Raw genomic sequence first — 19741 nt, forward strand, 5'->3', positions numbered from 1 at the left:
TCTGTCCCCGAACTCACCCCAAGGTGGCCCTAACTCTCTGCTGCCTCCCTTGTGACAGTTGTCCAAGGCACACCCTTATTAGTAACGTTTTCTGTCTCTGTCTTCTCTTGAGATGGCCAACCCGAGCCTGCTTTTATTCCATGTCTTGTTGGGTTTCTGTTTGTTTGTTTGTTTTACTGTGTGTGTGTGTGTGTGTGTGTGTGTGTGTGTGTGTGTGTGTGTGTATTGCACGAGTATGTGGACGTGTTCTCGTATGTGAGTGTAATTACATGTGTGTTATGGCTCACTCATGGAGGTCCGAGGACAGTCTGTGTGTCTGTCATTGCTTTCTGCTGACTTTGAAGCAAGGTCTCTTTTTCAGTGGTGCGAATGCCAGTCTTCAGCGTCCCAAGTCCTGTCTGTCTTCTATCTTTCTACCAGGAGGTACTGTGCTGGGAGGTGTGAGGGGTTAGCAGGGCGAGCTCAGCAATCCCGTGTCTGAGTGACGTTCAGAGGTGCAGCAGCCACACTGAGTTGTTTGTTTTGTAACTACATTTCTTGAAGGTGATTTTTCACTTAAAATCATTTTTTGTCATGAAGGAAAATAATTTATTTTTTTTCTTCCATGTACTTGTGTGCATGTGTGCATGCATGTTTCTCTGTGTGTATGTGTGTGCACGTGTGTGTGCACGTGTGTGGGCATGCGTGTGTATGTGCAGGTTCCCACGGAAGTCAGAGGTTGATGTATAAATCTTCCTTCCGTTTTCTGCCCCCTCACTCCTTTCAGACAGTGTTTCTTAAGCCCAGAGTTCGCGGACACAGCGAGTTTGGCAAGTGAGCCCCACCAAGGCTAGAAATTCTGACACGCAGCCATGCCCATTGGCATCCGTGAGTGTTCACGAGATTTGAACTCCGGTCCCTGTGCTTGAGCAGCAAGCATCTCAACCGACGAGCCGTCTCCCCAGGCCCCACATATTTAAAATCAGCAGCTCCCTTCTTCTGCCACAACTGCGTTACCCGCTGTGGGTTGTGGTGCCTGCCGCCTACCTCATGCTGCATTACCGAGGCCTAAGAGCAGAACTAGCTTTCTCTTCCCGATATTTGAGATAATTCAGAGTGACAGCACACACAGTCTGACCAGAAATGACAATTTGCAAAACACAGTGAGCGGCTCCAGGAGGCAGGAGGGAAACAAGAGGGTAGAAGACATATGGAGGCCCTGGAGAGGAACCAGGCATCCCTAGAGTGCAATCCCCTGAAATAAACCCATCTCCTGCAGACCTGATGCGGTTTCCATGACTCTGAGACACCCGACACTCTGTGACCATGCAATGCTCACTCTACTGCTCTCATTAATCATATTAATTGAGTAATCGCCGAGTTCTGGGTCCGCAGACCTATAAGCCTGAGTATTCTGATCCAACCGCACCCATAATTCAGCTAATAAAATCACGGAGTGAAGAGAAATGTTTCTCTAATTTGTCTCCGTGAGCTCTGGGCCTTGGCTTCAATTTGCATCCTATTGAGCAGTGGTTTTCAAATGCGAGTACACTTCTTCTGGGGGTTATGTGGAGAGAAAATGAGAAGCCAGAGGATAAACACGTCATATTAATTACTTAAATCTTTCATTCATTCAACAAACATTTATCAAGTATTTACCCTGTGGCAGGTACTGACGAGGCCCTGGGGACTAGCAATGAAGTCATGAGTCACGGAGCCAGTCCCCTTGTGGCTTGTGGCTTGTAGAAGAGTGTTTGGAAGCTCTAATCACACAGGGTCAGCCTCAGCAAGGAGATTTACTTGAAAGTATGGGTGGTGAGTAGAGTACTTGCTGGGTAAGCATGAAGACCGGAGTTCAGGTCTACAACGTTCACATAACAGGAACAGGCTGGGGAGGTGCGTATGCATTTGATCTGTTGGGAAGGTGATTATGTGCTCATTCCCTGGGCTTGCTGGGCGGCTAGTGTAGCTGAATTGGTGAACCCTAGATTCTGTGCCAGAAAGTTAAAGTGAACAACATTTGAGGAGACCTGACACCAATCTTTGACTTATGCAACAGACTTTGTGCGCGCGCGCGCACACACACACACACACACACACACACATCCATATTTGAACATGAAACACACACACAGGTGCACACATATATCCATACATGAACATGAAACACACACACACACACCCATACTTGCACATGAAACACACATGGGTGTACACATATATCCATACATGAACATGAAACACACACACACATCCATACTTGAACATGAAACACACACACGGGTGCACACATATATCCATACATGAACATGAAACACACACACATACACATCCATACTTAAACATGAAACAAACACACAGGTGCACACATATATCTATACATGAGCATGAAACACACACACACACACACACACACACACACACACACACACACACTCCAGAGTTTAGTGTGAAATTCAGTGAGAATAAACCCAAATATCTATTCTTTCACTACACATTATAATAAAGTGAGTACACATAACTGTATTAAACCAAAACTAAAGTGGAAATTGCTTCTTCATCCATTTGGGGGTAGGGATTTTCTTTCCAATGTTCTAGACTTTTTAATGAAAATGGTTACACTTTGAAAGACACAGAGGTAGAGTGTTTATGGGAAAAGGTACATTAAGATTGGCATTGGTAACACTGTCCTGGTCCACCATTGTGTGTGATGACAGTCCAAGTGTCTTGACAATGACCTGCCCATCACCACTTCTTTGAATATCATAATTGGCAGCTGCTGCTTCTGGGAATCGTACCTGATAGTCTCTCCAAAAGCACCTTGGAGACTCCAGTGTTGGCCAATCTAGACAGTTAACTGGATGGATGTCCTGGCTAGTGTTAGTGCCAACTTGACCCAAGCTTGCGTCATATGAAAGAAGGGAGGTTGAACTGAGGAAATGCCTCTGCAATCTAGTTATAGAGCACTTTCTTGATCAGTTGATAGAGGAGGGCCCAGTCCATTATGGGCTGTGCTACCCCTGGGCTCTATAAGGAAGCGGGCTGAGCAAGACAGGATGAGCAAAACTGCACATCTCCCTTCTGAGACTCTGCACGACTCCTCCATGATGTCTGCACCATACCACCCTGGTCTCTACATCAGCTTCTGCTTCCAGGTTCCTGCCCTGTTTGAGTTCCTGACCTGACTTCCTTCCAGGGTGACTAGAGATTTGCAAGAATAACCCAGATCAACCCTTTCCTCTCCAGTTTGCTGGGGTTATGGTGCTACATCACAGTAGTAGTAACCCCAACCAGCACAATGGGATTCAGAGTTACCATGGAAACAGACCCAGTGCCTGCCTCAGAGTGTTATCACTGGGTTAATGGAATTTGGAAGACCCACTGTCAATGCGGTGGCATCCCTGAATGGGGCAATGTATTATGTGGACCCAGACCGTGTAACACGCGACCCCTCCCCATCCAATCGCTGGCATCTCATACCTGCTCAAGGTTAGGATTCAGTGTTGTACTGGTCCAGGTCTGCAGTAGGTTTTTGCTTATTTAACACCAGCCTGGATGGTGTTTGATGGAGGATACTCACTGTTAGAGAGAGTGTGTCACTCAGCATCCGATTAAGACGCCCTGAATATCAGACTCTCAACTCGTGAACCAAAAGAAACGCTATGCATGAGGAAATTCAACATCGACTCAATGGCTGAAGAATTATCTGTGTTTATTGGCCCAATCATTCTCCGGGAACAGCGGAAGCACTGCCAACAGGTGGCTTATCAGGATGCACAGGCCCATCTCTTTTATCTCACCGAGGTTGTTTGCAATCACAGAGCACAGTGGAGCTCACAGCACTGGAGAGGCTTCAGAGCCACACAGGAGCCAGAAAGCAACAGACTTAATGTGCATTCCTTTTTTATATTACATGCACAAATGCTAACTCTACCACAATGTTATCTCTACATTCTCCTGAGCCTGGGGTAAATAGGAATAGAAAGAATAAAATATTATTTGTCTATGGGTATAAACTATCATTCTTTTGTGTCTGCCTTTATATTTTATGCCTAGTGAGAAAATTACCAGCCGGTTCCTAGCGTTGAAATGGTACCCGTTTCTGCAAGAAAATTGTCTCAAATAGAGAATTTCCTTAAATAATGACTTTCATTTTATTTCATAACTATAACCACCCTGATACCGTATTAAAATTTATTGAATGTGGCTAAACCCAGATCAACAGGTATTAAATGGTATTATTAGTCATATGAAGATAAATATATTTTGATACTAGAATATTCATGCTCTTCTAAATTATATTTAAGCAATAATTCTATTACTAATAGGATAGTGTTCTAGTACAGCGTGTGTTCAGTTTCTTCAAGCCCAAGACCTAGACTCTGTAAATTATGTATATGTCCACATCTTTCCCCACCAAATCTCTATTATTTGATTTAACAGAGAGGAAATAGGAGTGCATATGGTGACGGCTCCCAGGGTCAGCGAACTAGCATGTGTGATCCCTAAATCTGAAAGCCCTTCTGTTAGACATCAGAACCATCTTATCTCCAGTATCAATAGGAGACACCTCACCCATCCATTACCTATGCTATTCATATTCTTTAATTCAATTTGTTTACGTTATCTGTTGGGGGGGTTGAATTAAAGGGTATGGGTGAGTATGTTGTGATCCTTGTGTGGAGATCAGAGGATAATAACCCATGGGAATTGTTTCTCCTTCGCCGAGTCATGGTTAAACACTCAAGTCATTACCCTAGGAAGCAAGCACACTTACTTACCCACTGAGCTCTTTCTGTTGCTATATCCAACGTGTGCTTTAGTGAGTGTGTGAATCATAGCTAGTTCTTGCTCCAGAGAAGGGGTGAGGAGTGCAGGCTGAGGCTCAGAGGAAAAGCCAGCATAGCCCTTTCAGGTAATAGACAAAATGAGTTATGTTCACACGCCCAGAGCACATCTCTCTTTCTTCTGAGGAAAGGAAGCTTGCTCCTTTGGAAGACACTTCTTCCCATCCCCCCCACCCCCATCTTTTGCTTCACTCTCACTCTGTGTGAATCTAAAAGAGTAATTCAGAGTGTTCCATTCTGCACCTACAACTAGCAGTTCATGGAGGAGACAGCAACCCAAGTTGAAATAATGGTGACCATCGGTCTTGCTGAATGGATTAGCCGTGAAGCTCCACCCGGTTGGCTGGTAAGATGATAGCATGAAAGTCTGGAATCATCAGTGAGCCTTCTGTCATATGTGGAAATGAGGGAACAGCTCCAACAGTGCAGAGAGGATCGCTTATAAGCATCACATGCCAATAAAAAAGCTTTGGCCAATGAGCTGAGTGAGGCGGGAAATAGGAGGTGGGACATCCGGCAGGGACAGAGAGAATTCTGGGAAACAGTCGACAAGAGGGGAGATTCGCCCCAGAACGCTAAGGAAGTGGATGTAAGAAGACAAGGGGAGGAAATTGGCCACGTAGGTGAACTCAGGGTAGATAAAGAGGAATAATAAATTAAGAATTAGTCAGGTAACAAGCTGAGGCTTATGGCCTAAGCATTTATTAATAAATGACTAGTCTCCTAGTTGCTATTTCTGGGAATAAAGTGGTCGGGAAGAAAAGCTTCAAGTAACACAACATGGATGAAAACTCTGTAAGACAGAGAGTATAAAATATCTTCTGAACTGACCATCTAGATCTAGCTTTACTTGAAATAAGACTTACCCACGTCATCCAGCTTAATTCAACACGTTTATACTCAGAATCATTAGAATTTAATTTTCTCACTTGTAGATTGTGAACCCGTGGAGACTACATTTTTATTTAGTTTAGCATTGAAAGGGCTAGATCCCCACTCCCTTACTTGGGAAAAGTGAGTCAGGTATGTGATAAAGTCTAAGTCGTGACAACTAGGGTCATGACCTGAAGCAATCAGGTTGAAATAGCACAGAGTTATACTAATAGCTTAAAATCTGACTTTAAAATTTATCACAACAGATGTGTTCAAAAAAACTTAAATACAAGCATTTTAAAAAAATACTTAAGGATGGGGCTGGGGAGATGGCTCTGTGGTTAAAAGCACTTGCCACCTTCCCAGAGAGCCCATGTTTTGTGGTTATTAACTCCACTCATGAGAACACACATACACACACACACACACACACACACACACCACATCACAACTAAAACTTTAAAAACCTATTGTAAATGTTTCGGTTATGTGGGGCAAGGACATCAAGTGATGGTTTCTGTGACGGATAATCATTTCCCTGTATTTTAGCTCCGTGTCCACTTGCTTACATTATCCTAAGGAAGAGCAACCTAAAATGCAAATCTGTCCGTTCACACGGAGAAGTTCTGCTGCAGACAGTGCATTATTCATTTTGCTGGCCTGGGTGTGTTCCTCAAAGGTGATTTTAACAGTGGCTTCAAACGGAAAACAATGGATTCTATCTCCAGCCTCCTAGAGAGGGTGATTCATGTATCCTGCCATGTTGGGAGATTAATACATCTGAGAACAATTTATCCAGAATATCCACACGCACCCGCTGGATTAAAAAAAAGAAAAGGTAATTCCCCGAGTTGTTCCTTGGGTCTTGCTGTGGCTATGAAAATTACATTCCAAGGAAAAGAAAACATGATGGAGAATTTGCATGCAAGGGGATGAGCGACACAGACACACAAAAACATAAATAAAACATGTCCCGAGGTAATTTACCTATCAGAGATGCACCAGAAATGTGAACTCTGAATTTTGAAGCCTTTGTAACTCTGGACTGCTGACTGTCTGTCATCCTTCAGGTCAGCCACCCTCATCACACCGATAAAGACACTCACTGGCTGGGACTCCTAAGATCTACCCCAGGCCAGGGAAGGGAGGCAGGAAAGGGAAGACCACACTGCACATTTGCTAAAGATCCGAGGTTTAGATTTCTAATCTTGGGTAAGAATTAATTTATATATTCACTGACAGACCAATACTGACAGTCTTGGAGAGACGGCATTCAGCTTTAACGTTGGCTGAGAAGGCAGCCCGTGTTAACGAAGCTGATCAGGTGTCTGGTGTGTGGTCCTCGGATCCAATAGCTTCTGTATACCCCACTTACGTTGGGTTATGAAGTTACCGTGGAGAGCACTAATTCGTTTAAACGGAACACCGATCAGTATTGCTGATTTTATATTTGAGATTGGGCCACGCTATGATATTTAAAATACTGAAATATTCAAAAGTTGGAAATGACACAGACCTCGGCCACTCTGGCATTTGATGGCGACTCCAGAAGGTCTGACCTCTGTTCACCTCCCTGGGTCTCTTTTTTTTTCGGAGGCCTCAATTTTTTGCTTTTTAATTCTGGCCCTAATCTCCCATCCTGCCCTTTTCTGACTTAGGGCTTTCGTGTGATTTCCTTGGAGTCATGACCCTGGTTTTCCTTTATTCTTCTGCTGTTTCTGCACATGATCCCTGCTGTTTATCTAAGGTGGGAGGTCCCCATTGCATAGCTCAGGTGCCACAGAGCCTGTTTTCTGTCCTGCAAAGTGGCTCAAGCCCAGTTGTCTACAAAGGTGTGTCCCACATTGAGCTCATTTCATAGCAAATGGCTAGACCCTCTCTGGAGCTTCTATGGTGAGTGAAAGAATTAGCTAGGCTTACATTTAAGCCTCGCACCGACACTATAAAAATTGCCTTGTATTTATTGTTCCTAGACACTAGTGTTTCTGGTCTCTTTTGATGATTCTACTGAGATAAAATGATGAAGACTGAAATTTTTTAAATAAAAGCCAGACAAAAGGACTGGTTTTATTTATTGTTTTGAAGATTCAAAGTTGCTAATGGATATGAAAAAATACCTTATTTTTTTGTGTAGCAAGACCAACTGGTGTCTGCAGAGCCTTGAGTCCTTACAACCATTACAGAAAGACAAATGTAATTCCAATTTGGTATTCATCCCAGCATCTTGCAGTGGTTTCCAAGGAAAACTTTGTGTGGTTTATTTAATTTTTTTCCATAGAGGGAATTGGAGTGAGGCTCTAGGCAGAGTAAAACATGAAAAAGGAGTTGCATGAAATAAAGTAATATGCATAAACACAGCTACACACCCACATACACACACAGCTCCACATGCACACACACATGCACACACACATGCACACATACACATATGCATACACACATACAAAGCTACATACTCACAGACTCAGTTACACACACAGAGACACACACACAGAGAGCTCCACACGCACACACACACACATACACAGAGCTCCATATGCACACACACATGCACACACATTCACACACACATGCACATGTACATATACATACACACAGACACAGCTACACACATACAGCTACACATGTACACACATGCAAATATACCTGCACACACACATGTACACACACATGCATACATACACATATACATACACACATTCACACACACATGTACATATACATACACACAGACACAGCTACATACATACAGCTATACATGTACACACACATGCAAACATACAAGCACACACACATGCACACACACATGCATACATACACATATACATACACACACATACAGCTCAACACTCACAGACACAGCTCCACAAACACACACACACACACACACACACACACACACACACACACACACAGCTCCAGGGGAGATGGCTTACTAGAGATGAGCTGTGAGTGTGGAACTAGGCTCTTTCAGATGAATGTGAGGACCGAGTGTCACTAAGGTAGCCAGGACTGCTGTCAGGCAGGGTCATCACATAGGAGCATGAGGGAGAAGGAAACAGGTGAATGGAATCCCAAGAAGAAAGAGGATGAATGGTAGAAAAGATTCCAGTCAGGGCCAAGAAACCTCGGGGGGAGAAAATGCCAGAAAACGTAGGAAGAGAACCAGCCCAAACTAGCAAGGGTCCCCTTTAGAAGTTCTTTGCCCTTGACGAAAACAGAATTCACTGGAGAGATACCTTAGTCATACGCACACATTACTCTTATGAAGGACTTCAGTTGGGTTTCCAGGACTGAGGTCAGACAACTCGCAGCCACCTGCAGCTCCATTCTAGAGGATCCGATGATGTCCATGGTTACCTGCATAACAAGCCATACCCACACCACCCACCAAGATCACATTCATGGCCATAATTAAGAGCACTTTCCTTGACCATGATGACCTTGATAGGGAGGGCACCTAGTCAGTTGGACAGTTAAATCAATCTTTATGTTCATCATATAACCCCAGGGGTGTGTGTGTGTGTGTGTGTGTGTGTGTGTGTGTGTGAGAGAGAGAGAGAGAGAGAGAGAGAGAGAGAGAGAGTGTTTAGTGATTAGGAATGGAGAAAAGCCAGCTGCTTCATGGATATATAGGTTTTATAAAGTTCTATATGTGAATTTTTAAATACAAACTAGCAAATCATGGTTTTGTATATGTTTGTATGACATGGAAAGACATTTAAGGGCGACTAGGATTCTTCACACTGTGTCCAAGCTGGGTAAAATGGGAAAGGAAAGGAAGGGGGGGAATATTGAGAACCAGTGTCACAATGGAATCCTCTACCCTGTGTGCCAAGGGGAAATGGAGCCCTTCAGAGGAGGGAAGGAGACATCCTAAACAGCCATTTTGTCGCGTTCTCTTGTCTGTCTGGTCTGCGCTTTCTACTGAGTGCCAGGAGCACAGGGAAGAGCAAAGAAAAGTACAGTCTTTGGAGTTCTGTCTGGGGAAGTCCAGAGAAGCTGAGACTCGGCAACAGGGTCACCGCTGTGACTGGGCACAGGGTCACTGCTGGGGCTGGGCACAGGGTCACTGCTGGGTGCTGGGCTGGAAGGAGCTGTAGAACAGAGTCAGAAGCAGGTCTAGGATTCCACAGTGCTGATATGCCACAGGAGGCCGGCTGAGGGAGGCTACATGCTTTCTAGGAGTGTGTGAAAACCAGGGGAAAGGTGCAGGGCCTGGAGGAAGACCAGGATGAGGAAATGCCAAATTAGGCTGATGGTTTTGCTGATGTGAAAACCAGACACTTCCTTGACCAGGATGGTGTTGGAGATGGTCCCTCACTGCCACTCATTCTTTTCTTTTATTGGGTATTTTCTTTATTTACATTTCACATGTTATCCCCTTTTATGTTTACCCCTCCAAAAACTCCCTATCCCATTCCCCAACCCCTGCCTCCATGAGGGTAATCCCCACCCACCTATCCACTCCATTCCACCTCCCCACACTGGCATTCCCCTATACTGGGGCATCAAGCCTTCACAGGATCAAGGGCATCTCCTCCCATTGATACCCAACAAGGCCATCCTCTGCTACATATGCAGCTGGAGCCAGGGGTCTGTCCATGTGTACTCGTTAGTTGGTGATTTAGTCCCTGGGAGCTCTGGGGGGTATGGTTGGTTGGTATTGTTGTTCTTCCTATGGGGTTGCAAACCCCCTCAGTTACCTCAGTTCTTTCTCTAACTGCTCCGTTGGGGACCCCATTCTCAGTCCAATGGTTGGTTGCCAGCATCTGCCTCTGTATTTGTCAGGCTCTGGCAGAGGCTCTCAGGAGACAGCTATATCAGGCTCCTGTCAGCATGCACCTCTTGGCATCTGTAATATTGCCTGGGTTTTGTGACTGCATGTAGCATGGATCCCCATACCCCTCACTCTTTATTAACCCTTTCCATCCCACCATGCACTGCTTCAGCGAGAATTCAAAGTTCCTAAGGGGCTGTTCTCTGGAGCCTGGGCGACCCTGTGTTATTTGTGGAACAGGAGGGTACAGGTGGTGTAGCTACTGTGGAAGGAGTCTCTCCCAGCAGGCGTTCCCTGCCTATAGATCCTGGGGGGGTGTGGGGCTTCATGAGCTCTTTCCCTCTGGACGGGGGGATGCTCACAAGCCCAGTCCTATGCATGTGATCACATACGCTGTGAATTCAATGGCCATGCTGTCCCTGGGAAGGACGACTCTACAACAATCCACACTTTTCCCTCCCGCTCTCACATTCTTTCTATTCTGGATTCTGGAATGTTCCCTGTGCATTGGAACAGGTGATAAAGAGATGCTATTTAGAACTGGGCATTCAACCGTCTAGGCTCTTGCAAATAACTCTACCCATGACCTTATAATTAACAACCTTGAATAAACTCTGTTGGTTCATTTAAAACAGTAAAAGAAATAATCAAAGACAGACAGAGAGAAGGAACAAAAGAACAGAGGAAGGAGAGGGGAGGGAGGGAGGGAGGGAGGGAGGGAGGGAGGGGAAGAGTGATCATTTGGGGAAAGACAAGAAATCAGTAGGTGTAAAAGGGACAAGAGAGGTTAATAGGAACGATTGTGAACAATGATTTTATACGTGTATGAATTGTCATAATGAAACCCGTTATTGTTTGTGATTAATACATGGTAATGAAAAACTAAAACAGAGAAAAGAGAGAGGAAGCAGGGCGCTGATGTCCTGTGCTTCCCCCTGTAGGCTGGGACAGGCAGGGTTGACTTCCCTCATGATTAGTGCCTTTATCCAGGCAAGTGTCCCCCATAGGAACTTCCAGAGATCTTCTACCCTCCTACCCACTATTCTCCTGTACTCTCTGGCTATTGTTAACCCCCAGGGGCTTGCAATTTCCAGTGGATTCTCTAAGTTTATTGAGCGCTGCCTGAAAGCTTCCTTGTATCAATGTGCTATGGGAAAGAGGAAAGACCAACATTAATTGTTTTAGACTCTACAGCCTGGAGGAAGAAGAATTCATACTTTCTCTCATTCATTGGACGATATATACGCTGGTGGAGACCTTGTCTACGGCACCTGAGACATTCAGAGTCCGAATTGTAATGAAGCAGAGTATGAAGAGACATGAGCAGCAAGCAGCTGCCGTCCCCCACACAGGAGTTTTACAACAGCTTGTGGCTGGGCCTCCAATCCCAGATGCAGAGCCCTGGGATGTCAGCCCATAGGTCACCTTGGCTGATGCCAGGTGCCATTCCTGCCAGTGCTCCCTTCTGTAGGCAAAGGAAGAGACCATTAACTTCCAAAAGGGAACTTCCCAAACACCAAACAGCACAGTGGTTCCGTAAGGTTCTCGACGTGGGGAACTTGCGTTCTGACATGGCTTTCATAGGGAGACCATAAGATCTGAATCCCTGTGAAGGATTACAGTCAAGTAGAAATTATGGGATGGTGAAAGAGGTCCTAGCAATAGAGCCACAAGAAGGAAACACTGTGATGGTTTGAAATTTAAGAATGAGCTGTCAGGGAGGACCCCATATTCCTTGAGTATAGCTTCATACATGTGGCCTCTGCATTTCCAGGCATATTTAAATAAATACACATATGCATGCTCTTTTTTTCCTAAAAAAAGTCATACATTTATTCATTTGTTTAAAAATTTATTGATCATCAATTCTGTATGAAGTATCCTGCTCCACTTACTGGCGTAAACAAGACAGGCACCCTCCCGGTCTGCGCCAGCTGCTTGGTAAACAGCACTTTCTTTTATGCCTCATTTGCATCTTACCCATGCAACTTTGCGGCAGTATGTTGACCTCAGGGGAAACTTCAGGCCTCCATGACATCATCTTTCCTCCTGGTCTTCTCATCCATTCAACTGTGTGGGGGTCTGGTTGAGAGAAAATAAGACAAGGGCAGAGCGGGAAAGGACATCGATCATAGTCCTCTGCCTCAGTGCTCAGGGATGGGTGTGTTCTCTGCTGCAGGGATAGTACAGGCTACCCTGGGCTAACTTACAGAATGCCCAAGCCAGGCACTGAGCTAAGGACTGTATGCAGCACGATACCAACAGCTATTTGAACACAATTTGGAAGGTGGGAGAATGGATCAGGCTTGGAATTACCATGATCATGTGTTCCATTCATTCAGAACAACCATTTACCTTGTGTTGTCTGATATTAAAAACAAAAAAGAAAGCTAAATTATCTCTTTTCTACCTCGTCTAGTCTTCAGCACCACCCCTACCCCCAATCCATGTACATAAGCTTCTTGGAGGGATGTTTAATAGGAATTTTTTTATTCAGTACAACTTCAAGTGACTGACAGTCCCTAAATGTCAGAACTGTATTGAACATAGCATGCCTGAAGAGTTGTGAGGCTAATTAATGCTCCAGTCTCCGTGTGCTCTGAGAGAAGGCACAGGAAGTCTCCATAAGAAATGAAGATAGCTCTAGAAATTATCACCGCGGAACACAGAGAATGATTCTTACCGATCCCTGCTTTAAATAAGGTAGAATTCAAGGCTCACAGACCAGAGCATTTCTCTGGTTGGGAGAAGGCGGCCCCATGCAATTCAGTGTCTCTTGGCCAGCAATTTTGTTATAACCGGACAGTCACACAGGCCACATGCAGCTCCTAAGTGTAGGGTGGCCAAGGACCTTCTCACCATTGTGGAGGATTTCCCACTTCAAGAACTTCCTCTAAATCCAAGTGAAAGTCAGAAAGTTGCCATTGTTTGAAGAGGATGAGATCTCTGAGGAAGACCCCCAGGGAAAAATCAGCAAAGGAGCCCTCTTCGTCCTCTAAGGCTGTTGGGGGAAACATCTGAAGCAAGAGAAATAAATGTGCTTGGTCTTTTATAGAAGTCAGCATTCTCTGGGGAAACAGAACTGGTAGAATAAGTGCATATATAATTGACATTTATTATAATGGCTTATAGGCTATGTGGGTTATGGTCTAACTATTCAATGGTCCAACAATGCTGCCTCCTGATGGAAAGTCTACAAGATCAATAGATGTTCAGTCCATGAGCCTTGATGTCTCAGCTGGTCTTCAGTATATGCTGGAATCCCAAAGAAGAAGGCTCTAATGCCAGTGAAGGAACGGACTTGCCGATGAAATCAAGCAGACAAAGAGAAAGTACTTCCTTCTGTGTCCTTTATATAAGGTGTGGTCCTGCTGTAGGTAGGTTTTCCACCTCAATACATCTAGATTTAGTGTGGTTCCCCCCTCCTCAAATGATTCAATCAAGAAAAATCTCTAACAAATGTACTCAGCCGTTTGGGTTTTAGTTAATTCCATATGCAGGCAAGTTGACAACCAAGAACAGCCATCATACCTTTCTTTCAGAGAGGCCGTCTGTCAACTGGATGAACAGACGTCAGGATGCAAGGCCTTGCTACACGCCTTACTGTCTCAGTACGTCCCGTTACTCAACATTCAAGTGTGAAACTTGTTCCTCTGAATTAGTTTCATTTTAGTTCACTGAAAGAAAAGGAGGTTCTGTCATGTTCCATATTTCCAGGTAAACGTGCCTGATGACAGGGCCAAGGGAAAGAACAGAGGAAGCCAGTTACAACTTCCAGTAACTGAGAGAAAATGAGTGAAGCCTCTCCAGGCTTGCCATTCCAGCCTCCCTCCTTCCCTCCCCATGTCCCCTCAGGCTGCTCCCTGTTGTATCGTACCTGCGTCTGGCACAACACAGATCATCAGCCTGCTGAGGTTGGGAGTTATTGTCAGAGTAGCATCCATTACCACATGAAAGCCAAGCCGTTGTTGGGCACGTGAGTGGTTGTGTGGCGAAGCATGTAGAATTAAGTATCTGTTCCAATAGTATCTTGTGTTCTCGAACACAGGGTTTGAAATTGGGAGATACACTTCAGTTCTGCTTTAGTTTTCAAAAATGTCTAAAGTCAATGCTGTTGCTTAAAGTTTAAGGTTTGCTCCATATATGGGAATGTTAGCATTGACCAATAAATAAATGATTCTGTTTATTATGGACAGTGTTGTCACTTGAGTCCTTTGTACTAATATTGAACTTCTGCCTGGTGTGGAGGAGATGGGTCAAGGGTTGAGAGTATTTGCTGTTCTTGTGGATTACCGAACTGTGCTTCCAACAACCAAGTTGGGCAATTCAAGGCTACCTTGAATGCCAGCTCTGGGGATCTGGCATCATCTTCCGGCCTTTAAGGTCATCTGCATGTAAATACACGTATAGACACATAGACACCCAGAGATATACATACATAAAAAGAAACATGTCTCCTCTATTGACTTGTTCATCAAATTTCTACTTGTTCCTTTACTCAGAACGTCTTGGAATCACTTTATCGCCTTTTGTAAAGATCGTGCAATAGATATATTATATTAAACATATTTTATATTTGTAAGCAAGTTTGCTCATGTTTTTGTTATGTAGAACTATGCTAACATTAGTTGTTTAACTTTACATTTTCTTTCTTTGCATTTATGTATTTATTTTATGTGCGACTGGGTGTATGCACGTCTACCAAATGCAGGAGCACACGGAGGTCAGAGAACAGCACATATCCCCCGGAACTGAAGTGATGGGGAGTTGTAAGTAGCCAAAGAAACCATGCCTGGGTCCTCTGCAACGGAGGGCATGCTTCTAGCTCACGAGCCATCTCTCCAACCCCTAGTTTTCTATTTTCCTTCTGTCTCCTTTCCTCCATTTTCTACGTGTGAATCATGGTTGATTATTGATAATGGATAGACTTATCCCGAGTATGCATTGATTCTTTACTTGTCTCTGCGATTAAATATCTGACAAGAATGAACTGATGGGGAGCAGAGTTAATTTGGTCTGTAGATAAGAAAGGATGTGGTCCATCATGGTGGGAAAGGCGCAACAGCGGGAGCTGAGAGCAAGAGTTGATGTTGTCTCTGCAGTCGGAATGAAGGGAGTGATGAATGCTGGTGCTCAGTTCTATTTCTCCTTTCCATTCAGTCTGGAACTGGATTAAGTCTACGGAAGTGCTTCTTCCTGCATTCGTGATGGGTCTTCTCAGAAGAATTAACCTAGTGTAGAAACTCCCAACCCATGTGCAGTCATTTGACTTCTGGAGAACTCTAGGTCCTATCAAGCTGACTACATTAACCACCATACTGCACGCATTTTCACTATCCACTCTGTCACGGGTAATAGCGAGTCCGTAGTACTTGCTATACTAGGTTGGCCCTTTGAGTCAAAGGGTTTATGACATAATTATCTCCTTTGGGCACACACTGTTCTATGCATGGACTGTTAGCTCCTGTTTTCTCCAGCTCCATACGTCCTCACCATGCCTCAACCTTCAAGGTCAGTGTTGATCTATGCCCTGAGTCCTGAGTCCTGATTGATAAAGTTGTGAAGTCTCAATGCTATGTGTGAGTGGCTTCTGGGTTTGCCTGTAATCATTTTACATTGCCACCCTCTGGTTCCAGGCCCCTAAGTTTGCACCATTCCTCACTAAGTGAGGTGTGTGTTCACCATTAACATTTCCCTTGATTGCTGAAAATCACCCTCGCGTGTGAGTACTGACTGGACATGCTCTGTTCTAACCCTTAGGTTAAGGGCACATCCCTTCATACTCTGCAGACTGCTTTGATGCAGAGCTCCTCTGAGTACAGTAGTCATTCTAAGGCCACCTGCATTGTCTAATTTTTATCTGTTTCTTCCCTTCATTAGAAGTCCCAAGATATTCTATCTCCTCAATACAATTTAAACATTATGGACATCTGTACCTTGTCATGATTCTCTGTTCTCTAATAGTTTATGAACACATAATATACTCACCGACCTCATAACTGCATATTCTGCTAAAGTGAGAAGACACTGCTGCCACACAGGGCAGGGGGACGCCTCTGCCTTCTCTGTAGGCTGATGAGAGTGACTATGCTTGGGCAAGCTCTTCTCTGGTTCCCATAAGAACTCTGTGTCTGCTTCCTCCACCACCGTGGAGCCCAGAAACCCTTTCGTTTCCTACACCTCTTGAGGACACGTCTCAGATTTTGGCCTTTTCACCAAGGGGTATGGTGGCCTGCAGATAGGTCTTGGTTTCAAACCCAATGTGGTTTTAATTCTGACTTTCCAGTTGTGATTTCTCAAACTACCCCTGATCTTGTAGTCTTCGAACACAAATGAGCTCTTCCACGACAGGCTTCTCCATCTTGCTTTACTGGGTAACTTTTTTTTTCCTGTTGGAGTTTTTCAATGACTTTCTGTCTCTGCTTTTAGAGAGTGTGTTTTTGAAGTTTTTGGGGGGGAGAATAAATGATTTCATGTAAATTGATGCGGTTGCCGCACAAACAATTTGTAGAGACCCAGGCTTTCTTTGGCACTTCACAAACCATTTCCTCTCTTTGGAGTTTATAGCGGTTACTTTTCCTAGACAACAGTTGGCTAATTTTTCCCACTTTATCCAATTTCAATGAGTTAAGATCTCTCAGAAATAACAGAATCCTCTCAGCAGCTCTCTGGGACCCTCAGAACAGTTTCAACAAGGTTGTTGAGAGGTCATTAGAGAGCCAGACCACTTTCATATTTCAGAGATCTTTTGGACTTGAAAATGGGGCATCTCTGTATGATATTACAGATATTGCATATGCAGATGCTTAAATTTAATAAGACACTATTCTTTGATATACACATAAATAACTCCATGTGAAGCCTTAATTAGAAAAATGTCTAAATGTGTGGCTTTTGCAGAATCTCACACGACTGTCTCCTTCACATCTTTCCATGATCATTTCTTAGGCCAGATTCTCCCAGGTGCACAGCTTGAGGTTAATGCACGTAGCTTTCCACCTAGCATATTTCTTCTTGGCGCTCATCACCCTTTGAAATACAAAATTATCAGCCTTCTTTCTTGTTCAAATTCTGAACCATCTGAGGAAGGGGCGTGTGTGGCCATTGGCTCTGCTGTTGGCCTCTCCCAAAAGTGCTTTACAAATAGGAAAACAGGAGGAAGTGGTCCTCCTTGAACATAAGATCTTCCTCTCCTCATGGGTTAAAATTTCTGATTATCTCTGTGAAGAAAACTCTTAAGGAAGAACAGACTCAGAAACATAGTGCCAACCCACAGAAGAGGTGGCACGTCCAATAGCTGTGAGTGTTTTCTGTTATTAATACATTCCCATTGGGAAGTCATCTTCCTTTTAGGCATCAGCAAGATGGAGAGTCTTATCTGAACTGATCACTGAGACATGTGTGACCACACATACACACACACACACACACACACACACACACACACACACACACATATCCTTTCTAGTGTTTTCTACAAATTCTGTCTCTCAAAAGGAATGGAGGTGGGGAAGCTATAAAATTCCTTATTTTGCATGCATGGCCTTAAGGCAGGACTCCAAAATTATATATATCCTAGCTAGCTGATACAATGTATTCCACTACATATACAATAAATTATATATAATAATATAATAATTTATATATAATATATAAATAATATATATAATTTATTGTAATCTCTATAAATATACATATCTTTCATTTTACTTATTTATTTCATTTATTCAGTGGCAATGTACAGAGCATGTCATAGTGTGCACGTGGGCAGAGAACAACTTTTAGAAGTTGGTTATGTCCTTCGTCACCTGAGTTTCTGGAATCAAACATAGGTTGTAAGGTTTGTGTGTAAGCGCATTTACCTGCTGGGCCATTTTGTCTGCTGCTCATAGGTATGCTGCTGGAGACAAGATTAACTCAGATAATTTTGAGGAAAACTTAAGAGATGGTGAAACGCCATTTAAAAATATGTTGCGTGGGTGTTACTTTCTACTTTGGGGGTACATAGCCTTCACAGTTCTTTGAGGGGTTCACCTATAAAAGACCACCGTCCTCCAAGTCTCTGCGATTTCTTTTGTTTGGAGAAAGGCCTTTAGTTTAGGTTGTATATGTTCTTCCACCTCCAGGTTTCAGAAACCAAATGACTAGAATCCAGCAGCTTCCTACACTCATCACAGCTCATTAGGTGGGTGGATCATTGATTGCAATTTGGAAGCAAGCCCACACACAGAAGCACTCGCATGGCTGTGGCTTCCTTCATTCTGGGACATCGAGGGCAAGGTCAGAGCACACAGCTGTCATCTGCAGAGCAGGCCTCACTGGCACCATTGTCATATTTCATCAGCAAATTGGAGACGCGCTATTTTAGATATCAGGCTCATCCTGCCCGATACCAACAGGAGAACCAAACAGGTCTGTGAATGCGATCCCAAGACAATTAGGCAGTTGTTTGTTGAAGCTCTAGTTTTAGCAATAAGATAATACTAGAAGCTGGAGAATGATTTAGTCCATAAAGTATGAGAGCTTGAGTCTGGACCGCAGATCCATGCAAGAAGCAGGCGCGGTGGTCCAGGACTACAATGTTGGCACTGGGGAGATGGCGAGAGACAGATCCATAGAGCTTGCCAGGTGGCAGTCTAGCCAATGAGTACGCTCAGGATCCGTGAGCATATTTCAAAAAATAAGTTGGAAGGGCAAGCCATTAAGATACTCAGTGTTTATTTCTGAACTCCATGTGGACACAACCACACAACCATGGTTATGTGCATACACACGTGCACATACAGACTTACGCACATGTGCCTTGCACTTAAATGTCCCTCTACCGCAGTAGTAACGGTGACATGTCCAATTAGCACTTCTGAATAATCCGAATAAGGCAGTCCATTGAAGATTAGCAGATTTGAGCCTACATTTCTGCCAAGATGCCAGGAGAAACTCGCAGTACCTGTTCACAATCCAGTTTTCTGTGTGTCTAAGGTATGCACATCCTACATGCATACACACATGTAAATGTGACTTGAAAAGGCCTTGGGTAGAAACCCATCTTCAGTAACCTTCTCCTTCAGTGTGTTGGAAACTATACCGTGCCAGCGTATTTAAAGGATTTAATCAATAGCACTATGTAGATTTATAAAAGACAATGACCCTTTCCGCAGTAATAATGGTATTAAAAATGTCCAACACAAGAAAAAGTTACCAACGTGTAAAACTCTGTAGGAGACAAGGGTGATAAATGGCTGCCTCATGAAGAAGCAATAAC

The sequence above is a fragment of the Rattus rattus genome, chromosome 5, assembly GCF_011064425.1.
Source record: "Rattus rattus isolate New Zealand chromosome 5, Rrattus_CSIRO_v1, whole genome shotgun sequence".
In the NCBI taxonomy this organism is placed as follows: Eukaryota; Metazoa; Chordata; class Mammalia; order Rodentia; family Muridae; genus Rattus; species Rattus rattus.